Source organism: Chlorocebus sabaeus, chromosome 26, assembly GCF_047675955.1.
Source record: "Chlorocebus sabaeus isolate Y175 chromosome 26, mChlSab1.0.hap1, whole genome shotgun sequence".
Classification (NCBI taxonomy): Eukaryota; Metazoa; Chordata; class Mammalia; order Primates; family Cercopithecidae; genus Chlorocebus; species Chlorocebus sabaeus.
The window spans coordinates 43709687-43723796 of NC_132929.1; the positions used below are offsets into that span (position 1 = coordinate 43709687).

At 41.7% G+C, this 14110-nt stretch overlaps 1 pseudogene; it reads right to left on the reverse strand.

The window, feature by feature from the left end:
• Positions 1-470: 470 nt before the first annotated feature.
• Positions 471-1323, reverse strand: LOC140710387 (small ribosomal subunit protein uS8-like; annotated as a pseudogene).
• Between the last annotated feature and the right edge of the window lie 12787 nt (positions 1324-14110).

A 14110-nucleotide genomic window follows, 5' to 3' on the forward strand; every position in this document is an offset into this window, starting at 1 on the left:
GGAACCCCATCTCTACTAAAAATACAAAAATTATTCGGGTGCGGTGGTGTGTGCCTGTAATTCCAGCTACTTGGGAGGCTGAGGTAGGATAATCGCTTGAACCTGGGAGGTGGAGGTTGCAGTGAGCCGAGATTGTACCACTTTACTCCAGCCTGGGTGACAGAGCAAGACTCCATCTCAAAAAAAAAAAAAAAAAAAAAAAAAAAACCACACACACACACACAGCTATGATTCCAGATGTATACAAATTATAAATTACTTTTAGTAATCCATAAAATCTTGCTGTATATTTCAAAGCTATGTTGTTAGATATGTAAACTTGTGTTATAATTTTTTGGAAAAGCATTCCTTTTATCAGTATGAAAATTATTTTTGCTGGTATTTGCCAGGTTTTAACCATTTTATTTATTCATGTTTTGGAAGCACCAGAGTCCATTGAGACATTTTATTTGTAGGTATGTATTACACCCCTAGAAAAAGAATCCCAGGATTTTCCCTCCTATGTGTTTTTTGTCTCACTTTTTTTATGGTCCATGATACCAGCTGAGATTGTTAGTACAATGAATTGAAACTGGTGGGATGAAAGCAGGTTATTCTGCCATTTTTCTAGATCTTTGAGTTGGACATTGATATGGTTTGGATGCGTGTCCCCTCCAAATCTCATGTTGAAATGTGATCCCCAATGTTGAAGGTAAGGCCCGGTGGGAGGTGTTTGAGTCACAGGGGCAGATGACTTAAGAATGGCTTGGTGCCCTCCTTGCCATAATGAGTGAGTTCTCGCTCTGAGAGTTCACCGAGATCAGGTTGTTTAAAGGAGTGCGGCCCTCTCCCTCCATCCCTTGCTTCCATTCTTGCCGTGTGATGTTCCTGCTTCCCCTTCACCTTGTGCCATGAGTGGAAGCTTCCTGAGGCCTTTACCAGAAGCAGATGCCAGTGCCGTGCTTCCTGTATGGCTTGCAGAACTGTGAGCCAAAATACATCTCTTTTCTTTATACATTACCCAGCCTTAAGTATTTCTTTATAGCAATGTGAAATGGACCAACACACATCAAATCTGGGGCTGATCACTCCACACTTGTTTAACCTGCCTGTGAGGTTCACTATTTTCTCAGCTCTGTGATCATTAATGGTTTCAAATCACCAATGTAGCCATGCTTCATCATCACAGTTAGAAACTGGATGATGACTTTGGAGCATGGCCTAATGTGAACCTGGCATTTGCCCCTCTTCTCAGCATTGTTGATTCTCTTGAGAATATCAGCCAGGACGTTAATGTGCACCATTATGGCTGCTGGGTAGCCTCACCCTCCCAAGCTCCCAGTAAAGCCCCAGCAATGAGAAGCTGCACTGCCTACCTGGCCACAAATCCCCAATGCTACCTTCCCCAGGCCAAGGCACTGCCTTAGTTGCTAAGAGGAGCCAGGCACTGCGGTGTGAGCCTGGACTACCGCCTCTCTGGGTGGCTGAAAGTTCCGGCTCTCACCAGCGCTGCAGCCTGCGCCTCATGGACCTGGGTCCTCAGAATGTGGAGCATGGGGTGTCTGGACATGGCTCTCCTCTATGCCTGTCCGGAACACTGCAAGGCCAGGATTCCCGCCTAGTGGGGTCAGTGTCCTCGAAGAGCACTGAATCAGAGCCTTAGATTGCAGGATGGTGCCAATGACCGATGATCTCAACCGTTTTGAAGTGTGCAGTTTAGTGGCATTAAATACATAAGCATTGTTGCACAACCATTACTACCACCATTTCCAGAATGTTTTCATCTTCCCCATCTGAAACTCTGTGCCCATTGAATGCTAATTCCCCATTCTCCCCATCCAGCCCCTCCCAGTTGCCATTTTACTTTTTGTCTCTATGAATTGACTAAGTACCACATATAGATGGAATCATACAATATGTAGTCTTTTGTGACTGACTGATTTCACTTAGCATAAAGTCTTCAAATTTCATTCATGTTGTAGCATGTGCCAGTTCTTCATTTTTTTGCTGAATAATATTCTATTCTAACATTCTTTTTTTTAAAAAAAGCAACAGGTTGGACTGGGTGTGGTGGCTCACACCTGTAATCCCAGCACTTTGGGAGGCCAAGGCAGGGGGATCACAAGGTCAGGAGTTCGAGACCAGCCTGACCAAGATGGTGAAACCCCATCTCTACTAAAAATACAAAAATTAGCCAGGTGTGGTGGCGCATGCCTGTAATCCCAGCTACTCAGGAGGCTGAGGCAGGAGAATCACTTGAACCTGGGAGGTGGAGGTTGCTGTGAGTTGAGATCATGCCACTGCACTCCAGCCTGGGCAACTGAGACTCCGTCTCAAAAAAAAAAAAAAAGAAAAAGAAAAGAAAAATAAGTAAAATATAATTCACATACCATAAAATTCACCCTTTTAAAGTATCTAATGATGGCCAGGTACAATGGCTCATGCCTGTAATCCCAGCACTTTAGGAGGCTGAGACCCGCAGATCACATGAGCCCAGGAGTTTGAGACCCAGCAACATGGAGAAACCCCGTCTCTACCAAAAATACAAAAAAATTAGCCAGGTATGCTGGTGTGCACCTGTAGTCCCAGCTACTTGGGAGTCTGAAGTGGGAGGATTGCTTGAGCCCATAAGGCAGAGGTTGCAATGAGCCTCAATCGAGCCGCTGCACTCCAGCCTGGATGACAGAGTGAAACCATGTCTCAAAATAAATAAAATTTAAAAATTAAGTATATATTGGGCATTTTTCATATGTTTACAGAGTTGTCCAACCATTACCACTCTCTAATTTCAGGATGTTTTCATCACCCCTGCAGCCATTAGCAGTCACTCCTCATTTTCCCCTCCCTCCAGGACCTGGCAATAATTAATGTATTTTCTGTCTTTATGGATTTGCCCCTTCTGGACATTTCATATAAATGGAATCATACAGAGCTGGGCATGGTAGTGTGCACTGATTGTCCCAGCTGAGGCAGGCAGATCCTTGGAGCCCCAGAATTTCCATGCTGTAGAGTGTGATGATCATGCCTGTGAATAGCCACTGCACTCTAGCCTTGGGAACATGGTGAGACACCGTCTCTGAAATAAGTAAATAAATAAGATTATACAATATGTGGTATATTGTGTTTGACTTCTTTTGCTTATAATGTTCCCAAGGTTTACTTGTTATAGCATGTATCAGTACCTCATTCCTTTTTATTGTTGAATAATATTCCATTGTATGAGTATACCACATTTTGTGTATCCATCTATCAGTCGATGGACATTTTAGTTGTTTCTAATTTTTAGCTATTATGAATAGTGCTGCTATGAACATTTGTATGCAGATTTTTGTGTGAACATATGTTTTCACTTTTCTTGGGTATATACCAGGAGTAGAATTGCTGGATTATATAGTAACTCTATGTTTAACATTTTGAGGAACCGCCAAATAGTTTTCCAAAGTGGCTGTACTATTTTACAATTCCATCAGCAATGTATGAGGGTTCCAATTTTTCCACATCCTTGCCAAAACTTATTATTGTCTTTTTTATTATAGCAAGCCTGGTGGGTGTGATGAGGTGTCTCATTGTGGTTTTTATTTGCATTTCCCTAATGACTAATGTTGAATTCTTTTCATGTGCCTATTAACATTCATTTTTAATGCACATATGCAAGTATATTTTAAAGAACTAATTGGTATCTATGTCTTCACTGTCAAAAGACAAAATTACAACAAATTTAGTTTAAACATCTTAATTGGCTTTATTCTCATTTCTAGAATCAGGCAACACTTTATTCCACAAAATAGAATATGTATTCCGATGAGCTGAGCAGAAGAGGTTGGTTTTTATAGCCAGAGAAGAGCTGAATAAAGCAGAAACAAAGAATGAAAAGCGGACTGGTAATTTCAAAGTTACTTTTTTTGTAAGGCAGGGACAGAGAGAAAGAATAATGGAAAGATAACTGATTGGTTAACATCAGGTTACTTTTTTGGTAGGGATTAAAGCAGAGGGAACTTCATTATCATGCTGATTATAATTGGCCTATTTGAGGAATTGGCTGTTATCTCTCTCCTCTTGTTACCAAAACACCAGGGGTTTGGTCTAGGTCCTGCTGCTCACAGCACAGAAAGCCAATCACTGAGGCAACAAGTGTTGCCAAGAAAGAAGAATTTAATTGAGTGCTTCAGCTGAGGAGAAAGGAGATCAGTCTCAAATCCATCTCCCTGATTGACTAAAATTAGGGGTTTATATAGCAGGGAAGAAATGTAACTACAGGTGGGAAAACAGGAACTTGGGTTAAGAACACAATCATGATGAGTGAGGGGCCTGTCATCTCATTGTCTGAATACTATGATATCTTGAGTTTCATTTATCTGATACTTTTTGAGAAGCCAGGGTTTTTTTCCTGAGGAAGGAACTCAGATAAAACAAATGTAAGTTTCAAGCTTTAAGACAAGAAGTGTCCATTTCTATGTTTATCAAAAAAAAAAAAAAAATCTATGGGACTGTTGGGTTGGTTTCATCCTGATTTCTCAGAAGGTCAGAAAACAACTTACTTTCTGTTTGGTGAGGTGGAACTTTAGCATGGGTGACTCCATTTTGGTTTTTAGCCTGGTCTGTTGGGGCCTAGGGCAGGAGCTTTGTTCAAAACAATGGCCTCCCATAATTATTTTTTACCATCCCCCAAACAAGGCAAAAGTATTAACAGGAAGCTTTATTTCATTACTTCCACTTTTTGTGGAATGTTCCTATGCTCACTCAGTATGCTAACCTCAAATTTATTTCCAGGTTGTTATAACTTTTCAGGGAGTTATTTAGATAAAAATAAGATTTATTCAATCATTTTAAGAAATTCACAGCTGGGTGTGGTGGCTCATGCCTATAATCCCAGCACTTTGGGAGGCCAAGGCAGGAGGATTGCTTGAGTCAGGGAGTTCAAGACCAGCATGGACAACATGGTGAGACCCTGTCTCAACAAAAAATAAAAAATAGCTGGGCATGGTGGTGCACACTTGTGGTCCCAGCTACTTGAGAGACTCCCAGCTACACCCAGAATCACTTGAGTCCAGGAGTTCAAGGTTGCAGTGAGCCATGTTTGTGCCTCTATACTCTAGTCTGGGCAACAGAGAGAGACCTTGCCTCAAAAAACAAATTCATCTTTGGTTTTTGCCTGCCACTGTTTCCTCTCAGGTTTTTTGTTTTTGTTTTTTCTTTTTTTTTTAACTAGAGTACAACATCTAATTGCTTTTCTTTTCTCCCAAAAAGGATCCGGAAGGGAAGGAGTGAGTAAATTTTCTGAATATTTTTATGTTTGAAAATACCTCTATTTCATCCTCACATTTAAATATAATTTGGCTATAAAATAATAAACTGAAATATCCCTTTAGCATTTTGAAGGTATTGAATTTGTGTTGCTAAAAATGTCTGATATCACTCTTTTCTAGTGGGTATATCTAATTTTTTTCTCTGAGCGTTTAGAATTTTTTCTTTATCTTTGATGTTGTGCAGTTTCACTATGATGAGTCCGGATGTGGGTTAAAAAATTATTTTATTGGTACCTAGTGAGCCCTTTCAATCTGAGAACCTACTTTTTTAAAAATACTGGGAAATCTCTAGTTATTATTTCTTTAAATGATACTTTCTCCCTGTTATCTCTGGCCTGTAATTCTAGAATTCTTATTAGATGAATATTGAATCTATTCCCTATATCTTTACCTTTTGTTTCTTTTTAAAATCCATCTCTCTTACTTTGTGTTGCATTCTGAAAGAATTCCCATACCTCATCTTCCGGTTCCCTGATTCACCCTTTAACAGTGTTCATTCTGCTACTAGCCCATGTATTTTTTATTTCAATAATTGTATCTTTTATTACAAAATTTCTGTTTCTTGTTTACAATCAGCTATGCCTGTATCATGAATAAAATACTCTTTCTTATCTCTCTGAGGATTTATAATCACGTTTATTTGTTGGTTGTTGTTGTTGTTGTTGTTTTGAGATGGAGTCTCACTCTGTCACCCAGGCTGGAGTGCAGTGGCACGACCTCCACTCACTGCAAGCTCCGCCTCCAAGGTTCACGCCATTCTTCTGCCTCAGCTTCCAATGTAGCTGGGACTATAGGCGCCAGCCACCGCGCCTGACTAATTTTTTGTATTTTTAGTGGAGATGGGGTTTCACAGTGTTAGCCAGGATGGTCTTGATCTCCTGACCTTGTGATCCACCTGTCTCGGCCTCCCAAAGTGCTGGGATTACAGGCGTGAGCCACCGTGCCCGGCCAATCACATTTATTTTTAAGTCTAGTTCTGGTTTTCCTTATTAACTCTCTTTCTTCAGGTGTGCATTTGTCTGTCTGTTGGATCTGTGATCTCTTTTTTATAGTATTACACTCCTCATGCATTTGGTGATCCTTGACTGTGTGCATTTTTGAAGTTGCAATGTCTTGTTAGGCTGTCAGCTGCCTTTGGTTGAGCTGTCTGTGTATAGAGAAGAGCAAAACAGCTGCTGATCTTGTGCTCCGTACAATGTTGATAAGCAGGACCTGCTGCTAGGTGGGAAGCTCAGCAGCTGGTCTTTTAGGCTTGGATGTTTGTCATTCCTCCCAGATTTTGACAGCCGCTCTAAAACATGACCCCTTCTTATTAACCCAAGTCCTTGCCCCTTAAACTCTTACCTGCAGGGTAGGTGGAGAAATGCAAGGTTGATAGGCCTGGCTGCTCCTGCTACAGGTCCCCAATTAATTCCCTTGTCAATTTCCCTGGAGTATCTTTTGTTCCAACTTTCTTCCATCACCTCTGGATATGGGACATCTTAGTATTGCTCCTCCTTTTGGGGTGGTTCACTGCGCCTATTTTATCCTGGATTAGAAGAAAAATTTTTCCCTTTGCTGTAAAAGATATTATTAGGACAATAGTGAGTGTATGTCTATGGATTAAGTAATGGTGTCATAGCATCATTAATTTCCTGATTTTGATTACTTTTAGGTTTAAAAAGTCTCTATTTTTAGAAAAAACACATGAAAATATTCAGGGATAAACAAACCAGAACACATACAAACACATGTACATATTTTTACGTCATTAAAAACTCTTCCATAAACATCCATTGTAAGGCCTGCCTAAGAATCCACTGGCTGGGTACAATATAAATGGCTTAATCATGACCTTCATTTTGCCATTTTTGTTATTTCTCATTTGTCTGTATGACAAGTAATCCTGAAATGAACACTCATATTTAATCCTTTGTCTACATTCCAGATTTTCTTCCTTTGAATAAATCCATAGAAATGTTAACTACCATCTAGGGGTATGAACATAGTAAGATTCTTGGGTCAGGTGTGGTGGCTCACACCTGTAATCCTAACACATTGGGAGGCCAAGTGGGGAGGATTTCTTGAGCCTAGGAATTCTAGACAGGCCTGGGCAACATGATGACACCTCATCTCCACAAAAAATACAAAAACTAGCCAGGTTTGGTGGTGTGTGCTTGTGGTCCCAGCTACTCAGGAGGCTGAGGTAGGGGTACTGGTTGTGAGCCCAGGAGGTTGAGGCTGCAGTGAGCTGTCATCACACCACTGCATTCAAGCCTGGGTGACAGAGGGAGATTCTGTCTCCAAAAAAAAAATCCTTAATACGTACTTGATTCATGTGAATTGGAATAACTCAATTGTGTTATGCATATTCTCACTGATTTCATTTAAAAGTTTTGCTAATTTGAGAAGGAAAAGGGAAATTATATTTCAGGTTGTTTTAACTGACATTTGCTTTATCCCTACGGAGGGTGATTTTTTTTTTCTCTTAAAGTAGTGGATTTTGTAAGTGTCTGCTCCTGGTTCCTGAGGGGATTTGTGACAGTCACATATTTCTCTCAGGGGTGGAAACAGCAAAGCTGTTTGTAACTTCTAAGAAGTAATACATGGTGATTATCGTACTAGAACATGCAGTCAAATCACTTGTGACATATCCACATTACAGCACAAGATTGAATTGACAATTTATTTAGACTTCTAGAATTAGAAAACACAATATCCCCAGGGAAGGATAAAGAGTGGGTGACAGGAGGAGGTAATTTCTTTGCCTGCTTGTTTACCCACTCTGCTTTTTTCTTCCTCCCATCTCTCTCCCTTATATTCTATATGCATATATAATATATTATATATAGATATACATCTAATGTGTACATTCTCATATAGTATATAACATAATGAAATTATAAACAATCCATGATAATATAATATATGCATGACGTTTCCAGGCATCAAGAAGATTTAGAGCTATAAAGCCAGCTGTCTTTTCCTCTGGGGCATATGCTCTAGTAAGGCAAGAAGACATGTGCCTCATGATTGCAATACAAGGGGGCTAAGCCTGGCTCCAGCACCTTTACAAGCATTCTCACCTTATCTACCAACCTGAGCTCCACCTTTTCTCTGAAACCCTCCTTGCTTTTCTTGCTCAGCACACTGCTGTGCCTGGAATTCCCTTATCTTATTACCTCTCATCTAACCTAATCATCCTTCAAGGACTGCTCAGTTGCCACCTCCTCCAGGAAGCTTCTGTGATCCCCCACTCTTAGATACAAAGCTGTCTCTTTCTGCACGCTCCGCCTCTCCAATGGGACTTCGCACTTTAGACTTGGCATTGTGGCTGTTGCTGTACTTGTCTTGTGTCCTCAATTAGTTGTAAACTCCTAGAGGGCAGGACCTGATCTCATGCAGCTCTGTATCCGCATGTTACCTACCTCAGCTCCTGGCATAGAAAAGGCAAACTCTAAACCTTCTGATAAAGGAGAGAATGAACACATCTATACAGTGTCCTTCAATTTCACAGTTTTCCCACATCATCTACAATGTGTGCCTTGTGTGTACCTAATGGGACTAAATGTTAAATGAGCACCCCTCGGTGACTGCACAGAGGTTGGTCCGTGGGCAAGTTCCCAAAATGAAAGCAGGAACTGGGCATGTGAGTGTAGAATGGGTACAGGACCGGGAATCAGGAAGGCGCCTGGTTTCTACCCCAGCTCAGCCTCTACCCAGCTGTGTGACCTTGGAAGTTCATTGCCTCCTCTCTGGGCTTTGATCTACCCATCTGTAGAATGGGACTTGGGGGTGATCTCCAATGGAAGGGCCTTTCCTTCTCACACATCCACCCTTCTGGCACAGAGTGTGTGTCAACTGCCCTGGCAGCCCCTGAAGGCTCAGTATTCAGAAAAGAGAAAGTAGCTGGGAGATACCAGGGCTGACATGTGCTCTCTATTTTCTAGAAGGCTGCGGAGCTTCCATAAAGATATATTTCATGTGAAACCTTTCCCCTTTTAGATTTCATAAGTTATTTTATTTACATACACTTATATACATGTGGCCTGTCTTAAAAAGTAACATGAATGAAAGGCAACCCTCAGGCACAGCCCAGAAGATCAACTGTCAAAATATAAAGATGAATTCATTTTCTATGGAAAAAAAATGTAAACGCATAAGAAAGGACAGAGAAATTTCCACACCTAACTAATAATAATGGTCTCCTTTGGGGAGGTGGGGAGGAAACCGAGGTTAGGGGCTCCAAAAATACTTTAGTTTTATCAATATTCAATTTTTAAAGCAGGATATACATATAATTCTATGATTAAAAAATAATGAATAAGTTAAAAGGCCCAAGTGGTATTTAATGCTGCACTAACATAATTTTGAGTCTTGATACCCATATGGGTATTTATCTTTATTTTTATTTCCCCAGTTCCCTCTCTCTCCTGTCTAAATGTGAGGATTGGAAATAATTTCTAGCAAGGAGAGCTTGATTAAATAAAGGTGCTTGATACAGTTTGAGTCTGTGTCCCCACCTAAATCTCATGTCAAATTACAATCCCCGGTGTTGGAGGTGGGGCCTGGTAGGAGGTGTGATTGGATCATGGGGGTGGGTTTCCCGTTTGGTGCTGTTCTTGTGATAGTGAGTGAGTTATAAGATCTGGCTTTTTGTTTGTTTGTTTGACACGGGGTCTCTGTCACCCAGGCTGGAGTGCAGTGGTGTGATCTTGGCTCACTGCAACATCCACCTCCCAGGTTCCAGTGATTCTCATGCCTCAGCCTCCCAAGTAGCTGGATTACAGGTGTGCGGCACCACACCTAGCTAATTTTTATGTTTTCAGTAGAGATGGGGTCTTGCCATGTTGGCCAGGCTGGTCTCAAACTCCTGGCCTCAAGTGATCCACCCACCTTGGTCTCCCAAAGTGCTGCCATTAGAGGCATGAGCCACCACGCCCAGCCAAGATCTGGTTGTTTAGAAGTGTATAGCACCTCTACCGTCTTTTTCTTCCTCCTACTCCAGTCCTGTAAGACGTACCTGCTTCTCCTTCACCTTCCCTCATCATTGTAAGTTTCCTGAGGCCTCCCCAGGCATGCTTTCTGTACAGCCTGTGGAACTGTGAGTCAATTAAACCTCTTTTCTTTATAAATTACCCAGTTTCAGATACCCCTTTATAGAAGCACAAGAATGGACTAATACACTGCTTTAATTTACAAGAACACTTCGCAAGAATTAGGACTCCTATCTCCTAAGATTATACATTTGCACGGAAAAGAAGCAGGTTGCTTAAAGAAAAGAATCAAGAATCAAAACTTTGCAATGAAGGATAAACTTAAAGTAAGAGCAATAAAATGGAGAATGTGGCCAGGCACGGTGGCTCATGCCTGTAATCCCAGCACTTTGGGAGGCTGAGGGGGGTGGATCACAGGTCAGGAGATCTAGACCATCCTGGCTAACATGGTGAAACCCCGTCTCTACTAAAAATACAAAAAATTAGCCAGGCGTGGTGGCAGGCGCCTGTGGTCCCAGCTACTTAGGAGGCTGAGGCGGGACAATGGTGTGAACCTGGGAGGCGGAGCTTGCAGTGAGCCGATCACACCACTGCACTCCAATTCCAGCCTGGGTGACAAAGTGAGACTCCGTCTCAAAAAAAAAAAAAAAAGAAAAAAAAAAAAAAAAGAATGCAGTTCAGGAAGAGGAGGTTGCAGACACACTTAGAGAAGAGGCACCATGCTTTCTGGGACTGGGCATCAAGCCTGCTTCTGAAAGTCCTGGCAACCAGGGAGGGAGAAAGAAAAATGCGATTTCTTCCATAATGCTTCTCATCAGAAAGAATAATGCATTACAATTACACTGAGGGGCAAAGCTTGCCATGAAACGCTAAAAGAATTTTATGTAGGTATCATTATTATTGTCCCATGAAGAAATTGAGGCTCAGAATGATTTAGCATCTTGCCTAATATCCCCTAGCCAGCAAGTGGGATGGCAAGATATTAACCTGGTGCTTTTCCGTGAATTATCTTTTTCAATCCTAGTGACAGCAGTAAGAAATAAGCATTGTTGTCCCTGTTTTAGAGATAAGAACAAAGTAGCTTCCAAAGGTTGACGTGCCCAAGGGCACATAGGGAAAAGGCAAACTTGGATGCAGGCCCACAGCTTAGGACTTCAGTGCCTAGAGGCCACAAAAGGCCTCTGCAGCACCTCCTCTCCCATTATCATTCCCTCTCCACCCCTCCAAGCCCCTATGTCTAAATACTCAACTGCTTGCTATTCTGCAGACACACAGTCCTTTTTGCCTACAATTCCCCATCACTGGAGTGCCCTTCATCACTGCCCTTCTTGGAAGAGCCTTCTCATACTTCAACATCTCAATCAAATTTCATCCTTTCTTTGCTCTCCCTTGTATTCATGATCATAACATCATTTGAGCACTTCTCAGTATGCACTGTATTTTATATTTAAAAAGTATTGTTAGCTGGGGGAGGTAGCTTAGGCCTTGTAATCCCAGCATTTTGGAAGGCCAAGGTGGGAGGACTGCTTGAGTCTCGGAGTTTGAGGCCAGCCTGGGCAACATAGCAAGATCCCCATCTTTACAAAACATTTAAAAATAAACCAGGTGTGGTGGTGCATGCCTGTGGTCCCAGCTGCTCTGTAGGCTGAGGTGGGAGGATCACTTGAGCCTGGGAGGTAGGTGCTGTAGTGAGCTGTGATCACACCATTGCACTCCAGCCTGGGTGACAGAGCGAGACCCTATCTCAAAACAAAACCATTTTCCTGCTTTTTGAGTTGCCATCTGCAATGGAACAATCACCGAAATGCAGATTTTCACAAAAAGTTTTACAGAGAAGACCATCACTCCTGAGGCTGAACCCTCAGATATGATGAAACATGCAAAGGTCGAGATCAGGAGAAAGAAGGAATTCCTTCTGATCAGCCTTTGCTGGCAAGCAACTGGGAGCTTGTATTCATCCGTTCTCATGCTGCCGTAAAGACATACCTGAGACTGGGTAATTTATAAATGAAAGAGGTTTAACTGACTCAGAGTTCCACAGGGCTAGGGAGGCCTCAGGAAACTTATAATCATGGCAGAAGGGGAAGCAAACACATCCTTCTTCATATGGCGCAGCAAGACATGCAGAGCAAAGGGTAGGAAAAGCCCCTTAAAAAACCATCAGATCTCATGAGAGCTCACTATCATGAGAACGGCATGGAGTTAACCGCCCCCATGATTCAATTACCTCCCACTGGGTCCCTACTATAACACGTGGGGATTATTGGGAATACAGTTCAAGACGAGATTTGGGTGGGGTCACAGCCAAACCATATCAGAGATTAACATGCTTTGCCTGTCTACCACATTTGCAAGGAGTCCACTCTCCACCTTGTGTTGAGATTTCATAGTGGTGTTAAGAAAATGAAGTCTTGTCGGCCGGGCACGGTGGTTCACGCCTGTAATCCCAGCACTTTGGGAGGCCAAGGCGGGCAGATCACGAGGTCAGGAGATCGAGACCATCCTGGCTAACACGGTGAAACCCCATCTCTACTAAAAATACAATAGATTAGCTGGACATGGTGGCAGGCACCTGTAGTCCCAGCTACTCAGGAGGCTGAAGCTGGAGAATGGCATGAACCTGGGAGGCGGAGCTTGCAGTGAGCTGAGATCACAGGCCACTGCACTCCAGCCTGGGCAATAGAGCGAGACTACCTCTCAAAAAAAAAGAAGTCTTATGCAACTCCCATGGAGACCAAAGAGAAAAAAGATTAAGCTGGCTGTACTGAAATACTGTAAGTAGATGAGAAAGGTAAAATTAGCTCTCTTTGTAGGGAGTCCCCTTCAGATAAATGTGGTGGTGACATTTTTAAGGCCAGCCACTTTGACAGACATTATTGTGGGAAATGTTGTCTGACTTATTGCTTCAACAAACCAGAAGACAAGTAATTATGTATGAGTTAATAAAAGATATGAACTAAGAATAAAACAAAATAAATAAAATCTATTGTCCCCTCTAGATTCTGAGTTCTGTGAAGATCTGGATTTTGTCTGAATCATCTTTGTATGCCCAGTGCCTAGCATTGTGTCTGGCACACAGTAGGTATTCAACAAATGTTTGCTGAATAGATATGTAATATATATGAAACTGCCCTTGTCCTGGATGGTGAAGGGCACACAATGACATTTGACAGCATGCCTATCCCAGAATAATTTATAATTTCATTGAAAATATAAGAAATGACACCCCTGAAGAAATTAGAGAACAAAATAGGTGTAGTCAGATGCCAAATTGTGTGGTTTAAATTCTGAGTGCTGAGGGGGAAAAGAAGGATGACATCTTTGGGATGCTAGAGGGGGCTTTGGGGATGTGAACCCCCAAGGTGTGGGATGAAGTTCCCCCTTTTAGTAAGTTCCACAATAGCTGTTATGCAACAGCATTAGTTGGTCAAATAAATTGAAGAAAGGCTGCGCCTTTGATATATTGATGGGCAGAGTGACTCTCAATGGGACCATGGAATCTTATTTAGTAAGAAGGATAATAAAAATTGTTTTGCCAAACAAAAAAGGAAGGGGAAGCCCAGAGAAATTCGCCTCTGTTGATTTCAACCAATGTTCTTTTTGTAAAATTTAATTTGTGTAAAATGTTTAAAGTACCTTAATGCATTATTTAAATTTTAATAATTAATAACTTCAATGTCTATGATTGAAGGTTAAAATTTGATAAGCAATTTAATTTCTAAGCCTGATATTTGTATTTTCTCATAAAGTAAAATATGATGGGATTAAAGGCAGGACAGACTCACCCTTCCTGGTTTGTGATTGAGAAGGTCACTGATGGTCATAATTGCCTCCTTTTTTATGTGCTAT